We start from the raw sequence: 15930 nt of genomic DNA, 5'->3' as shown, positions 1-15930 counted from the left end.
CATAGTTCCCCAACTGACAGCCCTGATTAATATCTCGTTGGAACAGGGAGAGGTCCCTTCCAACTGGAAGGAAGCTGTCGTCAAAGCGCTCCTCAAGAAACCGTCGCTCGACCCCACAGACCTGTCCAACTACAGACCTATCTCACTCCTCCCGTGGATAGGTAAAGTCGCCGAGAAACTCGCGAACAAAAAGCTGTCCCACTACCTCGAGTCAAACCATCTCCTCAACGACTCACAGACAGGCTTTAGACCAGGTCAGGGCACGGACACTGCTCTCCTCGTAGCCGTAGAAAGAACTAGGGAAATCATCGACACAGGAGGATCAGTGGCAGTGGTCCTCCTAGACCTAAGTGCGGCCTTTGACACGGTCAGTCACCAGGTCCTAACCCACCGTCTCGAGAATATTGGGGTCAAGGGCAGAGCACTGAAGTGGCTATCGTCTTTTCTCTCCCGACACTCCTACCAAGTATGGGAAGGCGAAAGCCGCTCCTCCTCCATCCCCCTCCAGTGCGGTGTGCCTCAGGGCTCTTCCCTGAGCCCTACGTTGTTTAACGTTTACATGGCCCCACTGGAGGAACTCGTCTCACCCTTTGGAGTCACTATCGTCAGCTATGCTGACGATACACAACTGGTGGTGACACTCTCCCACCCCAAGCTTGAGCCCTCCAACCTCCACGACTGCCTCTCCAGCGTACATAAGTGGATGAGCGACTCCGCTTTGAAGCTAAACGGCTCCAAAACAGAGATCCTGCTCCTAGGACAAAAAACTATGAGCCTCCCCTCTAACATCTGGCCCGCCTGCATGGGGGAACCGCCCACCCCCAAGAAGGAGGTAAAAAGTCTCGGAGTGTGGCTTGAGACGGACCTTACCTTTGGGACCCAGGCAAGAAAGACAGCCGGCATATGCTACGGTCTACTTAAGTCTTGCAGGAAGGTAATCCCACTACTACCTTTCCAGTCGCGTCTCATGATGATCCAGGGCCTAATTTTAGCCAGGCTGGATTACAGCAATGCCATCTACCTGGGCGCCCCTAAATCCACCCTTCAAACCCTGCAAAAAGCCCAAAACGCCGCAGCCCGACTCCTAACAAACACCCCGGCCAGATCATCTGCCAAGCCTGCACTTAGGAAGCTGCACTGGCTCCCCATTAGGGAAAGGGTCGCCTTCAAGGCCCTCTGTCTTGCCCACAAGGTTCTCCACAATACCGGCCCGCCCATACTTAACAACTGGATCAGTCCCTACATACCCACGAGAGCGCTTCGCTCGGAGCATGGAAACCTCATCACGATCCCTAAGGTGAAAAAGGCCCGCATAGGTGGCCGCCGCTTCTCGGTTAACACTGGCAAGAAGTGGAATGCACTCCCTTTGAGCCTCAGAATAGAACCCAACCTCCTTCGGTTCAGAAAAGCACTCAAAACCCTACTCTTTCCCTAATCTGGCATTCCCCTGACTACACCCCTTAGTGAGTAACAAGGTTCAGCGCTGGGATACCCATTGGGTGACTACGCGCTCTACAAAACTATAAATAAATAAATAAAAAATAAAAAAAAATGCGGTGGATGCATCTGTGGCTGACCCTGTGGCAACCATAGTTTAACGCATAATCAGCTTTGAACCCACCTTGTTTTGTCTCCCCGCGTTTGGTAGTGGCACTTGGCAGGCGCGCCTGCTCTCATTCAGCTTCTTCTCATTCCAATAGGTTGTCCCATTGCGACATTAGCTCTCCTGATCTTGAGTGACACGCCTGCGAGGGTGGTGAGGGAGGAGGGGTGGGGGGATAGTTGGGGATGGGAATTTTCAATGGTTGGACAGTGACTTTTGCAAAGTACTCACTCATGGGTTATCTCCGGGCAGTGGGCATGGGTAGCCTAAGGAAACATAGACGTGCCTTAATTAGCCTGATTTGACATGTGTTTCTGCTAAACAACTGGGATATGTAACTGAGCTCCCTATTGTCTTGTGCTCTTCTCCTTGTTTTCCGTCCTGGTTCACTGAAAAATCAATAAAAATTGTTTTCAATTTTTTTTAAAATAAACACAATAGGTCCCGATACCAGACAAAAGTCTGTAGGTCATTAAGTCTTTGTGGAAATGTTCTTGTGTTTAAAACAAAACTAGATGTATAGTAATGTTTGACTTTGTCTTCATGTTTGTACAGTCTTAGTTATTGACTAAATGTATGTGTGTCATGTAAATATTGTTTTTCTCTACACAGTTTTTGTGTTTTTGTAAATATTGCAAAAGACTTAGAGGTGTATGTTTGAATTCACAATATGGGAAAAAAACCTTTGCTTAAAAAAACAAAAAAGAATTCAAATGAATGAAGCCCAGAGTTAATAAAAAGGACTACTGAGGTACTAGTAATATTGTATTTATGGCTACAGGGGTACTTTTTGTATTGTTAGTAAGGGCTCCAGTGTTAGCACAAATAGCATGGGGTATAATGGGCAACCTTGCTGCGTTACTCTACTTATCAATATTGGAGAGGAATGAGTGTTGTTAATTCGTATTCTAGCAACAGGATCAGTGTACTACAGGCCTATCCATTGTGTAAATGCCTGTGGCATGCCTAAACGATGCAGTACATTAAACATAAAACATTTTATAGAATCAAACGCCTTTGCTGCATCAAGCAGCACAGCTGCAGCTTTAACATCCGGATTCAATTGGTGCCTCACATCAAATATTATCATGCGTAGATGATCGCTCTGGGAAAGCGCAAGCAGAAGTGGTTTAAACCTGGTCACAATCATCATGTCTATGTTCAAAAGTGAAACAGTCTATAGGATTCACAACTTAATGGATTTTTACCTGGCTTCAATAAGGTTATTAGCAAGGCCTCCTGTAAGGTTGGGGGAAGTTGTTTATTGTCATATGCTTCTGCATACATTTCATGCAAGTGTGGTGTGAACAGGTCAGAGAAGGCTTTGTAAAATCCGCTAGGTAGCCATCGCACCCTAATGCCTTGCCACTGGGAGGCAATTGTATGGCCTCCCTCACTTCTTCTGTGATTATTGGTTGCACCAAATACTCCTGTTTAACCTGAAGACAACCAGGCGAGCGCCAGCTCGTTCAGGTAGGCTGTTATTTCTTCCCCATCAGCTGCCTCTCGTGGGCCGTAAAGCGTTGCATAATATTCCATAAATCTGGTTATTATTTCAGGAAAGCTATAGCATTTAGTTCCATCTGGTCAGTATAACTCAGTTACATAGGCTTGTGTATGCGGTATCTGATCTTTGAGGCCAGGCGGAGGCCAGGTCTCCCACCCTCCCCATATGCTCTGGCAACCCAGTGCCTAGACATATGTTTAATTTCCTGCTCATAAGTCTCACTGTATTCTGTGATCAAGTCTCTGATTTCTGCCAGGGTGTACATGTTCTGCTTCTCTTCATAGTCCCTTTCCAAACCCCCTAGTGCTTGCTCTATTGTATGCATCCTGGCTCACAGGGCTTTCAGCACACATGCCTGCTCCATGTTCATGTATTGTGGCTTTAAAAGCCTCTAAGAGCGTGCCCGCACTGTCTACGGATCCCGTATTCTCCAAAAAGTACTGTATAATTGCCTTCTGTACTCCCTCTTTGAACACGGGATCCAGATGTGATGTGGCCTGTAGGCGCAATTGGAAGGGCTAAGTGGTGTGTGTGTGTGAATTACCATATCTAGCATCACTGGTGAGTGATCTGATAACGTTCTTGGCAAGTGAGTTACTGTTTCCACCCATGTGGCCGCCTCCCTGGAAATTAACCAGTAATCCAACCTGGACCACGTTTTGTGCACAGAAGAAACATTGGTGCCTTTCCGGGTCACGGGGTGTCGCACCCTCCATATATCGACTAGCTTATGGGCATCCATGATCTCATGTATCACACGTACGGCCCTTTTACCCTACCATTCTGCCATTGCTCAGTGATCCAAGTGGGGGGTCTAAGTACGTATTTAGATCTCCTCCCCATTAGCTTATTGCGGGTTGTAAGGCACATAAGTTAGTCTCTAGTTTGCGATAGAAGTCAGGGTCGTCAGTGTTTGGCTTGTATGTGTTAACAATGGTGATTGCTGTGCCCGCAAGAATACCCTGTATTTGCGTATCCCAGCCCATGTCGTATGACATAGTGTGAGTAAGTGTGGAAGGTGTGCCCTTTTTGATTAGTATGAGAACTCCCCTGGAGTATGAGGAGTATGAGGCTGCCACCCTCACCATCGCCCATTTTGCGCCCACCCGCCTGTCCCCTAATTTGGCGAGATGAGTCTCCTGCATCAGTACTAATGGGACACAATGCCTGTCAAGATATGCAAACACCTGATGGATCTTTTATGGGATTATTCAATCCCCTGACATTCTAGGTCAAAAGCCTGATTTCTTACAGCATTGATGTTTCCTTATATGATAGCGCTTTTGTTTCTGACTGGTGTTCCAGCCACCCCATGAGTATTATGTTTCTGTGTTTATGATTGTGATGTACCATATAGAATTTAACTAACAAGCAGCCACCCACTTCAACATCCCAATAATGCCAAAGACATTCCCAAAACATCAATACAGCAAATAACCGTAAAATCACCTGGGTATTAAAGAGTTTCTCTTTTTTCCCCGTGATTACTTTAGTTGAGGCGGGTACACCTTCGTAGGGGGCAGCCAGATGCCATAGGTCCCTCCCGCTGTATGGAGGGTGCTGGACAATTTATACTGGGCAAATATTATCATGGTGTAGTATAGGACCCGTGCCAGCTCTATTGCGTGGCATCTGATTTGTTACAGCTCTTTACTGTTGAGCACCCTTCTCTCTTATTGTGCTATGGCAGATTAATTTATATACCTGTATAAACTTCCTACATCATCTACTGCATCCTCATCGGGGTAACTATTTGATATCACTATGGTTAAGCTCGACATGCATTACAATACATTTCTACATACAGACATAGGGCCAGATGTACGATGATTGCATTTTGCGACTCGCAAATTGCGTCGCTTTGCGGCCCAAAATTTGCGAGTCTCAACATGTAATGTACAACAGTGTCTCAGACACTGTTTGCGATTCCCAATCAGGTCGCAAATTGCATGCCTCATCAATATTTATGAGGCAAGTGAAATTTGTGACCCCATTGGGAATGGCTAGCACTTCCAGGGATGGTGGCCTGCTGGGGTCAGCAGACCACTATGTCTGTGACTGTATTTCAATTAAGCAGTCTTTTTTTAAATGCAGCCCATTTTCCTAAAAGGAAAACGGGAGGCATTCAAAAACAAAAATTAAACTTTTCAGTTTTATTTTTTAAAGGCAGGCAGTGGTCCCTGGGACCACTGCCTGCTCTTAAAAAATATTTTTGCACACACTCACAATTGGGAAGGGGTCCCCTGGGAATCCCTTCCAATTTGCGAGCGGTTTAAAACCTACTTGAAGTAGGTGGTAAACTGCTAGTGTTTTGCGGTTGCAAAACAACAGTACATTGCATGGTGACTCGCTATTAGGAAGGGACGCCCCTTCCTAATAGCGAGAGTCGCAAATGCTATTTTGTGAGTCAGTGACTCGCAAAAAAGCATTTCTACATGCCTGGAACTTTGTTTGCGGTCGCAAACGGGCCGATCTCCCGTTTATGGCCACAAAAAAGGGTTGTATATCCACCCCTTAGTTCCTTTTGCAATTGGCAGTCACGCAGGTATAGCTGCCGCACCACTTACTACAGCTTCAACCATGCGTCAGTGGGAGTCAGTCAGGCAATCAATACTATGCAGCTGCAGGAATAGAGTGGTTATGTTCCAGGCGCTGGACATGCCGCAGTGCACCAGCAGTACCACCCTTGAAGTGTTCTGAAGCTTGTGCGCTGACCAGCAGGTCCTGTTGCTATTCTGAGTGCTCATAGGATATCGAGGGCAGCGATCTAGATCGGCCCGATGCACTTATTTCAGGTAGTCCATGGCTACACCTGGTGTCATTAAGAATCTTGACCATTGTGTGTAATCAAGAGGCACACTGGATACAACATTGCATATGGGATATTTGCCACGAGGAGCTTCTTTTTCACTGTTGCAAATTCTTTACATGCTGTCTGGACTGCCATGGTGAAATATGGATAAAAGGACACCGCATTCCCTTGATAGGTGATATTCTTTTTCCCTGCACAAGGTGTAGGACAGAGTCGCGGTCCATGTAATTCAGTAACCTGGCTATGATGGGCCTCTGGGGCGTTTCCAGTGGTGGTCTAGGGACCAGCGATCTGTGCACCCTCTCAATTATCAGAACCTGGGAGAGATGCTCTGATCCGAAGACATCTTTTAGCATGGTTTAGATGTAGTCTTCCAGACGACATGTATTTGTACTTTCCGATACCCACATAATGCGGAGGTTGTTGCGCCCGGAGCACGCCTCCAAGTTTTCATTCTTTGCTTTAATTATTTCAAGAATGTTCTTTATGCCCTTACATTTGTCAGCTGTTTTATCGGACTCTTCCTCCACTGAGGATATCCGCTGTTCAGCTGTGGTCAGTCGGGCAGCATGCTTATCTAACTTGGCCGCCATGTTGTCCATGTGCAGCGTCAGCGTGTCGATCTTGCCATCTATGGCCTGTAGGCTTTGCTGCATCGAGATCAACGTGGCCTCTAATAGGGGTGTCTCTGGCTGCCTGTACTCCAGTTCTGATTCACGCTTGGTGGCCTCGCTGAACGGCGTGATTCAAAGTTTAAGAGCGATTGCTGCTAATCTGTCTTGTCCATATTTTCAGTTTGTGTGTTCTTAACTGTAATATGCCACTCAGTTGTTGGGGGGGGGGGGGGGGGGAGGTCTGGAGTATCAGGATCCAAGGCTCTTTAACTTGTCTATAGGCCTCCTCTGTGTTTTGCTCTATTAGCCGGGATATTATAGTTTTCAGTGAGTCCCAGTTAAGCATGTGCTACGTCAGGTTTTCTTGTGTCTGCTATGCAACTGGTGTCGTTATTGCACCGCTAGCTCCACTGGCTTGACTACAATTACTTGGCTGGCGGAAGTGAGAAAAGTCCTCTCTTCTCTAGCTTCGTGTAGCCAGTGTACCACTCCCGTGAAGCCTCCAACTCGGCGTCTCCCCTCCCACTTTGTTGAACCTCACTGGGCGTGAAGCCTTTTGCAACAGTGCCTGCTCTGGTCACCTAACTCCGCTTTTATTAGTTGCTGCAGACCAGGCGGACTGACTTGAGTGTTGTGGGCTCAGGCAGTGTCACCCACAGACTTTCCAGCGTTGCACCCCAGTCTCTGGCTGCACTGGCTTCACCGCGTTTACCTTCTAGTACAGGGCAGGAGGAGGGGGGGATTTCTCCCTGCTTCTTTAGCCTCACGTTTCAGGTGCACCGCTTCACATCTGTGCCTCTCCCCCCACTTCGCCAGCCCCCGTTAGGTATGAGCCCTTCCTCAGCCGCATCTATTTCAATCTGCTTCTCTGCTTCTATGGGTCGCTGTGGTCCAGGTTATATTTCCTGGGCGAAGGAGGCCCTCCAAACTTTCAGCACCGCGTTTGATCGCTCGCCGCGCCCCCCACTTCCCCGCTCTCACCATTTTTCCGGTCAATTGCGCATATGCTGCGCTGAAAGGCCATGGAGAGGGAGGGCAGGCGCTCACGCTTCTCCTCTTATGGTGCACCTTGCAAAGTTATCAATGTGCACCGGGAGGGTGCAGCCGCTCGTCTCTCCTCCTCTGATCATCTGGATCGGCTCGAGTGTAGGCCGCTCTCCCCGGATTCGCCGCTGCTGGCCCGTAAAACACTGCTATCCGGTTCAGATTATTGAGTGCTCTGGCTTTTCATAGCAAGGCTTACCGGTGCGCAACGAACTCCAACATCCAGGTCTACTCTCAGTTGTCAGGCAGGCTGGCGGCGGCTCGACTGGTTTAGCCGCTATAGTGACCACACCGTCATCCGCTCCACTCACAAGTATTCACAGACGTCACCCAAAGATTACACTGACACATTCGTTATGGGTGAAGAACTGCTGCAGGTTTATTTCATACAACATAAGTATGACGAGTGGGTTATCTTACGGGCGATCCAGGGCAAGCAGCCCCTCGCTACTCTGCCCGCCTTGCGAGCCAGCACGCATGGTGGGTCGATGCCCGGCAGTGCGGCACATTTTTGCAGATCCTCCTTTGGATCACGTGATCTGTCTAATACTCCCGCCCCTTTTAACGGGGGCGGAGCGTGTTATGGCACACCCCCGGTTGGTCAGGCCCCCCAACCGCCCGAAGGACTAACGGGGCGCCGTCGCGGTCTTCCCAGAACCTCCTTCGGCTCCCGGACCTTGGCTCGGGCACCCTTACTGTGCCGGACAGGGGTACCCTTACTGTACCGACTGTCGCAGAGGTACCCTTACTGTACCCTTCTGCCTCCAGATCGCCCTGTAACTCCGCCTGCAACACAAGAAAAAACATTATAACATTCCAGTTGCGTGCTGCCTACGCCGCGCAGGGTAAGCGGAAAGGGTGGGATCTCGCGCGGCCAGGAGTGTACACAGGAAGCAGAGGGCGATCTACGGGGGCGGGAGGCTTAAATAGGGCCTGGCCCCGCCCAGCCCAGTGGCCCGCCTCCCCCAGCAATGCCCATTGGGGCCCTCGGCGCGGCCTCTCGAGAGAGATGGAACAGGGGGGTGGGGGGGGAGTTCGGGGGAGGCTCTGACGGGTGGCCACTAGAGGGCTGCCCTGCTGATGTCCCCCTGCGTGGGACGCGGCATTACTCTGGGCTGCCATCTTGCCCTGCCGCTCGTAGACGCATCCTCTTGCTCAGCAGTTTTTTTTCACTTTTATCGATGTTAGTGCTGCACTTTTGCCCCATGTTGCATCCTCTTTTCACTGCATCACTCGGTTCCGTGCCTCATGGCTTCTGATGACTGACCATGTTGTGGATTTCTGACAGATTGCGCTGTCCGTTGGGCAGAGCTACACTAATGTGCGGCTGATGGAGCAAGGTTTTGCATAAAAAGAAACTTGCTCGTATGCAATCCTCTCGAATAACCAGTAACATTATAATCAACCTGTCTGTGAGTACTAACAGTGCGCCACATTTTACATTTGTATCCAGGGGAAGCTTTCCTATGTGCTTCACTAATGAATAACCCAAGTGTCCTAAAATGGCCGCCAAAATGCGAGAACTCTTCTGCGCTTGCGTAGTATGAAGTCTTCTGTCGCTTGGGGGAAATCTCTGCAGCTGTGCAATAGCTTTTAATATGGCTGCTTCAAGGTTAAGCACATGCTGTGCTGAAACTAACCCATGCAAGTTTTACTAAACCATTAATGCAAAAGATTTATTAAGTAAATGGGGTTAGAGTAGAAGTAAGTGGTATACAGTGAATTCGTTTAATTTCGTATTCTAACATGTTCTTCTTTGACTTTATTAATAGTTCGTATTTGGGCCTAGGAGGGTGACCGCGTCTCTGTTTCCTTGTGGCTTCTATGCATGAGCAACGTCTGCTTGCCTTGAACAAGTGATGTAATTGATTGGCTGCCAAACCCCAAGCCCAGCAAGGACATGGGAAAACCAACTCTTGACCCTATTAGAGGAAGAGGACTCAACATTGTAATATAGACTTATCAATCCACATATGAAATGCTTGTGGGAATAAAGCTTGTGGGTATTAAAATTAAGGGGCGGAGAGCTAGACAATAGACTAAAGAAAAATATTGCACTTAGTATGGTCCAATCAAATTGCGGGTGAACATGGAATTGAAACATTTGGGGATGGATCATACATTTGAATTGGTATAACAGAGGTAAGTCCTAGATAGTTAGACACACCTGATGCTGAGATGTTGATGCTATGCTGAAATGCTGCCCAATTTTGCTGCAATCTGACTGAAGAATCCAACACTAGTGAAATTCGCTGAACAACCGAGGAGGCATATCTAGGAAGGGGTCCAGACGAGCACGAGCCGGAGAGAGTAGCACCAGAGAGGGGTGTAACGCTGGCGTTACACTAGAGGAGGTTACCTTCCCTGTCCTGAACCTGTCCTGAAATCCTGGACGCACTGATTGTCGGGGTCCTCACACCATTCTAGGTAAATATAACTGTAGGGTAAATGCTCCGTACTTGTTCTCTATTCTTTCTCTCCTCAGGTACTGTCATTGCAAGAATGTAATTGATGCAACTGTACTATTTTTCCTGATGGAGACTTCTGGTATATCCATGTGTATTCTGATTTGACTCACACAATTATTAATTCAGATACACTTTTAAAACTGCTTCTGAGTCTGTGGTTCTTTGAATAAAAGATAAATGTATTTTAATATGTCCTCCCTATTTTAAACTACTACTAGATCTTTCAAATATGCATTTACTCAGGAGACAGGATTGGTAAGAATACTGGTGTAAAGGTTTCCTAGGGTAAAACAAAATTGATGACCAGTGGATATTTGCCAGCTCATTGAGTGTATGAATTTCTATGGGCCCCAATGAGTGTTGTGTGTATGAATGTGTAGAGCTGGTAAACTCCGCTGCATCACGCCCATCTTGCCGTGGGCTCTCTAGCACCCCCCTTTGTTGACACATTAACATATCTTGAGAGACAGGCAGTTACCAAAATTTACGTGGCAAAAAAAGGAAGACAAATTGTTTGTTGGCAAGACTTGGCAAAACGTGGACTGATGTTAGTCCCAGATTCAGATACACTGATCATAGAAGCACCTATTCCTATTTCTTTGATCAAATATTGTTCTGAAGAAGAGGTTGAGTTGTTTGTTATAGAATTTGTGGCGCTCTTTAAGGACAAAATAGGGTATAGCAAAACCTTTCAACATAGTTTCAGACTTAAAGCTAATGCAGTACCTGTGGCACACACTGTGAGATTTTTTCCCTTAACAGTAAGAAATTATCTAAAGCTTTTGTTGCACAATTTGGTCAGTGAAGGGGTTATTCAGGAGACAAATTTTTCAGAATGTGTTAATACCAATGTAATTGTGAGGAAAAAATTGTGTGAGATACGGTTATGTGCTGATTTGCGCACACTCAATAAAAATATAATAGTGGATTGCCATCCTTTTCCAAACATTTATGAGTTACTAGAAGATTTGGGTCATGCAAAATTCTTTACCCTACTAAAAATGAGATCGGTATACCACCAAATTCCCCTTGACACTAGGTCAGAGGGATTGACAACTTTCATTAGTCCCTGTGGTGCCTTTACGTTTCTAAGAATACTGTTTGGTTTAGCCTCAGCTGCCAGTGTATTCCAGAAATTAATGGGCATTATCTTGGTTGGTATTGTTGGTGCATAAGCCTTCCAAGATGATGTTTTAGTCTTTGCAGAGACCATTCATGAAAACAAATGAATAGTGAAGGATGTTTTTTTCTGTTTTCAAAGAGGTTGGAAGTAAGTTGAGAGCAGACAAGTACAACATTTTAACCAGAGAATTGGATTATATTGGACACAAAATTACATGTTAAGGTATTACGCCTAAGTTTTCATTGGTTCAAACCACCAAGAATGAGATTCCACACAAGGATGCTCTTTGGTCCTTTCTTTGGTTGAGTGAATACTATTCCCGCTTTATTGATGGATATGCATTTATTTTTCAACCTCTCATATCTTTGCACAAGAAGGGGGCAAAAATTGTTTACTATGCCCTTTGCTGCTTGTGTGTGGACTCAGTGACTCTGTTGTTAGAATGTCCTTTGCAACTGTAGTGAATGTTGTAATGGATATATATTTTTCATGTCTATCAAAAAAAAATAAAAAAATATTATTATTTTTTTTTAAAGAAGGGGGCATAATTTGTTTGGAGCAATAAAGTGAATGAGGCTTTCGAGAAGGTGAAAAAACTCATAGTGTCTGCGCCAGCACTGTCACCATTCATTTCTGGCAAGCAGTGCTTTCTTACAGATGACACCACTCAAATTGGGTTGGGTGCTGTCTTGTCCTAGTGGGTGAATGACAAAGAAATGACTTTGGCATCACATTGCTTGAAAATTCTGGAAATTAACTATAGAACCATTGAAAGGGTGGTGACGAAGTTTAAAACCTTTTTATGGGGTGCAAATTTCTTGATTTTCACTGCTCACAAACCTCTGGTGCACCTATTAAATGGAAATGGAACAGGTAAAGCTTCAGCTCACCTAGTGAGGCTATTATCAATCCTCCAAGAGTACACCTTTGACATCAGGTATATTCCAGGTGGAAAGAATGTTAGAGACGACTATTTGTCATGAATGACGTTGGTTATAAGTAATGATGTGGATGTGCAAGAGGATTTTGGGTGCCTAGTTGCTACTATTGAGGATCTGTTGAATCGCTGAGGTGTGGTTACTACTTGTGAGTGGTTGGATGCTTTAAAATGTGATGAAGTTCTCCAGAGGGTGTTGCACTTTATGAATGAAGGCTGGCCCAAGGAGAGGAATTTGAATATTGCATTGAAATCATCTGTTCAGATCTTCCAGGTATTGGCTGTGGTTAACGTTGTGCTTATGCAGAATGACAGATGCATTCCCTCTACGTCTATACATGAGACACACATCAAGGTGGTTCATGAGGGCCACTTAGGTGTTAATATCTCATCTAAAAACTTGAAGCAGATTTATTGGTGGCCATCCATGGATGCGCAAGTTGTCAAATGGATTGATAACTGTACGACCTGTTTGCTTCAGGATAAGCATTAGAAAGTTCATTAAACAACACTGGATATGGTGTCTATGCCAAATGATGTTTGGGTCAAGATTGCATTAGATTTCGCAGGACCTTTTTAGTTATTACCATCTTATAAAAGGATTATGATAGTTTGCATTTACCACTTTTCAAGGTGGGTGAACTTTGAATTTGTAGCAGCTCCTAATACAGTTCCTGTGATTATATCCTTGAAGAAAATGTTTCGTATTGAAGGTCCACCAAAGGAGTTAGTCACTGACAATGGTGCACGTTTTACCTCGTCTCTCATGACACAATTTCTTGATTCCCAACACATCAAACACTTTCAAGTGGCATTGTATTCGCCTACCTGAAATGGTTTGGTGGAAAGAATGTACAGATTCTTGAGAGGAGAAGTACAATCGGCTTTGGCATTACTAACTGATATGAAAGATTTTTTGAGACAGAAGTTGTGGTCTTACTTCATCACACCACATAGCATCACAGGAGTGTCTCCTTTTGAGAATCTATGCAAGAACTCCAAGATGCATTCTATGTCCTGACTGGGTGAAAGATTTATGTACAAATACAGAAAAGTCAGGTCAGGATCGAACAACAAAACAGTTTTAGACAGAGATTCTGAACAGCAAGCTTTGTGCAAACCAAAGTTGGACCAAAAAACATGTAAAGGAAGTTGAGGCTAAATCTGGTGAGTGGGTACTGGTTAAGAAACCTTAAAAAGTTAAAAAAGGGGAATCCAAATATATGTCTCCTGTTCAGGTAATGAAGCTGTCCAAAGGTTCGGCATTGCTTTCTAAAAAGGGTTGCTGAAGTAAGAGGAGCTTGATAAGATTATCTGAGGAACAAGCAAAGAATGTTTTGAAGTCCAAGGGTGTTATCAGTACTAAATCCTCTACTGATTCTGACACTGCTTGGTGGTTGGACAGTAATGAGGGTGCTGCTGTAAAAGAACTTGACAACAATGCATTGCATGTTGTTTTACATGGCTTTTCTGTTTCAGATTCTCCGGTTTCTTCTGGGATACCTTCTACAGATTCAGTGGTTTCTGTTTCTGGACAACATTCTGACACTTAGTCTCATTTAACTGAAAATTCCCACTTTTCAGAACATAGTTCTAATGATGATGCTATTACATTCCAGAGTAATTCCAGACTTGCTTGAAATTCTATGCCTACATGGTTTAGAGACTTTTATTTACACTAGAGTAACTTGCTTAGTTTTTTTTCATTTTTAAAAAATGTGTTTTTGTAAGGGGAAAGATGGTGCACTGTATATACTTATGCATTTCTAGTTGTCATCTGTTGTGTATTAATTGCCATATGTCTTGATTGCCATGCGACCATTAATGTTTTGGAGATATATCTGGGCCAAGGACGAGACAAAATGTACCCAAATAATCATTCAGGATTGTCTACAATTGGACAATAGTTCATCTATCTCTTGGCTAAAATATATTACTGATGGACACAATGAATTATTTAAGATTAAAATCTAAGAAAACCCAGAATATGTGATAGCCTTATCGAAACAGGGAATAAAGGATATTTTCTTGGCCCACAAAAACGAGACTCGTATGAGAACAGTTGGGAAGCAAACTACATACTTATTCTACAAAGCAATTGTAGATAGAAGCGTTTTTCAAGACTATTTGTCTATAGTCACTAAACCCTCACACCGTTTTGTATTAACAAGATTGAGACTAGGAATAGTACATCACCTAGTTGCTTTCCCTGAAATGAAAACGCGACCTATAATCTTATGCCCTTGTGATGAATATTCTAAGCAGAGCACTATGCATTTTTTGCTCTTCTGTGATTTTTATTTGTATCTCAGATGTTTTTATTTAAAGCCATTGTTTAAAAAATACAATGTGAGAACAACCCATGCTGCTATGAATTTACTAATTGCACTAAATGATCCAGGGATATGTTTTTATGTAGCGTCATATATCCAAAAATCAATTTATGTGAGAAAAAGCATTGTCATTATTGACTAATTTTAATGTAAATAATTAATTGGATTGTCTCTGGCAAAATCTTTTTTTAGAAATTGATTTATTTTTCATATATATATATAATTGTTGCTTTTCTAGTTGTTGTACATACCGAATATAGCTTGCTGAACCGAACCGAATTGCCATATGTAAATGCTTTACTGTAACGTACCTGCTTGATGTTATGATTTGCATGCGTCTATGTTCTGTATTATGGAACTTAGCTCTGTGAAATGTTCCGGGCAGTATTTCCCTTTAGTCAGCTGTTGCAGCACTCTGTAAGGTGGGCTCCTTTTTATCTAGAGAATACATTTCTGAAACCTCTTCTTCCAGGTTGTTTACATCTCTCCTTAAAATTATTTTCAAAACTTTTCTCTTTGAGGCGACTCAATGCGATTTCGTCCCCTTTTCTCAGAGCTTTGATTTGAAATTTATATTGATTTATGCATTCATATATTGACTATGGATTGATACTAACCTTTTAACCTTCATAGTTTGAAAAGTCATTATTCTTTTTTTCCTTGTGAAGCCTCATGTGCTTTACTGTAGGGTATATACTTATGCATTTCTTTATTTAACTGAAATGATTTGTTGACCAGCCTCAGTTGTAAACTTCGATTCATTAGATAGTACTTATGGGCCACCAATTTATTATTATTATTGTTAGGAAGCTTATGAAGCGCAATGGTTACTCCACCCGGAGTGTCCCCACGCTAGGACATAAATGGCCCCAGCAACCCTTCCAAGCTGCCCGCCAACGAACGCGGACATCCACACAAGATGGCAACTTACTACTTTAGCCCTCCCGGTGGGTGACGAAACAGCCAGGTTTTCAATTTCTGGCGGAACAGAGACTCCAACTCAGATGTCCTCAGATCCACTGGGAGCTCATTCCAAGCCTTAGCTGCCAAGAAACCAAAGGATCTTCTGCCGATCCGCGCCTTCCCCACCCTGGGCACAATCAATCTTGTACTGCCCAATGATCTCAGCTTACGAGCAGGCTGGTGGACTGTCAGGAGAGACCGTAGAAAACGCAGCAACCTTTCCCCAAGGATCCTGTGACTCAAACATAAGGCCTTAAAGGTAACTCTGGCCCGGATAGGGAGCCAATGCAGTTCCTTCAAAGCTTCTCTCACCTAAGCCTCTTGGGACATTCAGGATAAGCCGGGCTGCGGCATTTTGGACCTTCTGCAAGATGTTAAGATTTTTTGCAGTCACCCCTAGATACAAGACATTGCAATAGTCAAGGCGAGACATGACCAACGCCTGTACAATAGTTCTTTTAGCATCCAGGGGGAGAAGGTCCAAGATCTTACGTAGCATCTTCAGAATGCCAAAACAAGTCCCAGC

Source organism: Triturus cristatus, chromosome 7 (genome assembly GCF_964204655.1).
Source record: "Triturus cristatus chromosome 7, aTriCri1.1, whole genome shotgun sequence".
NCBI classification, from domain to species: domain Eukaryota; kingdom Metazoa; phylum Chordata; class Amphibia; order Caudata; family Salamandridae; genus Triturus; species Triturus cristatus.
This window is presented reverse-complemented; position numbering follows the sequence as displayed.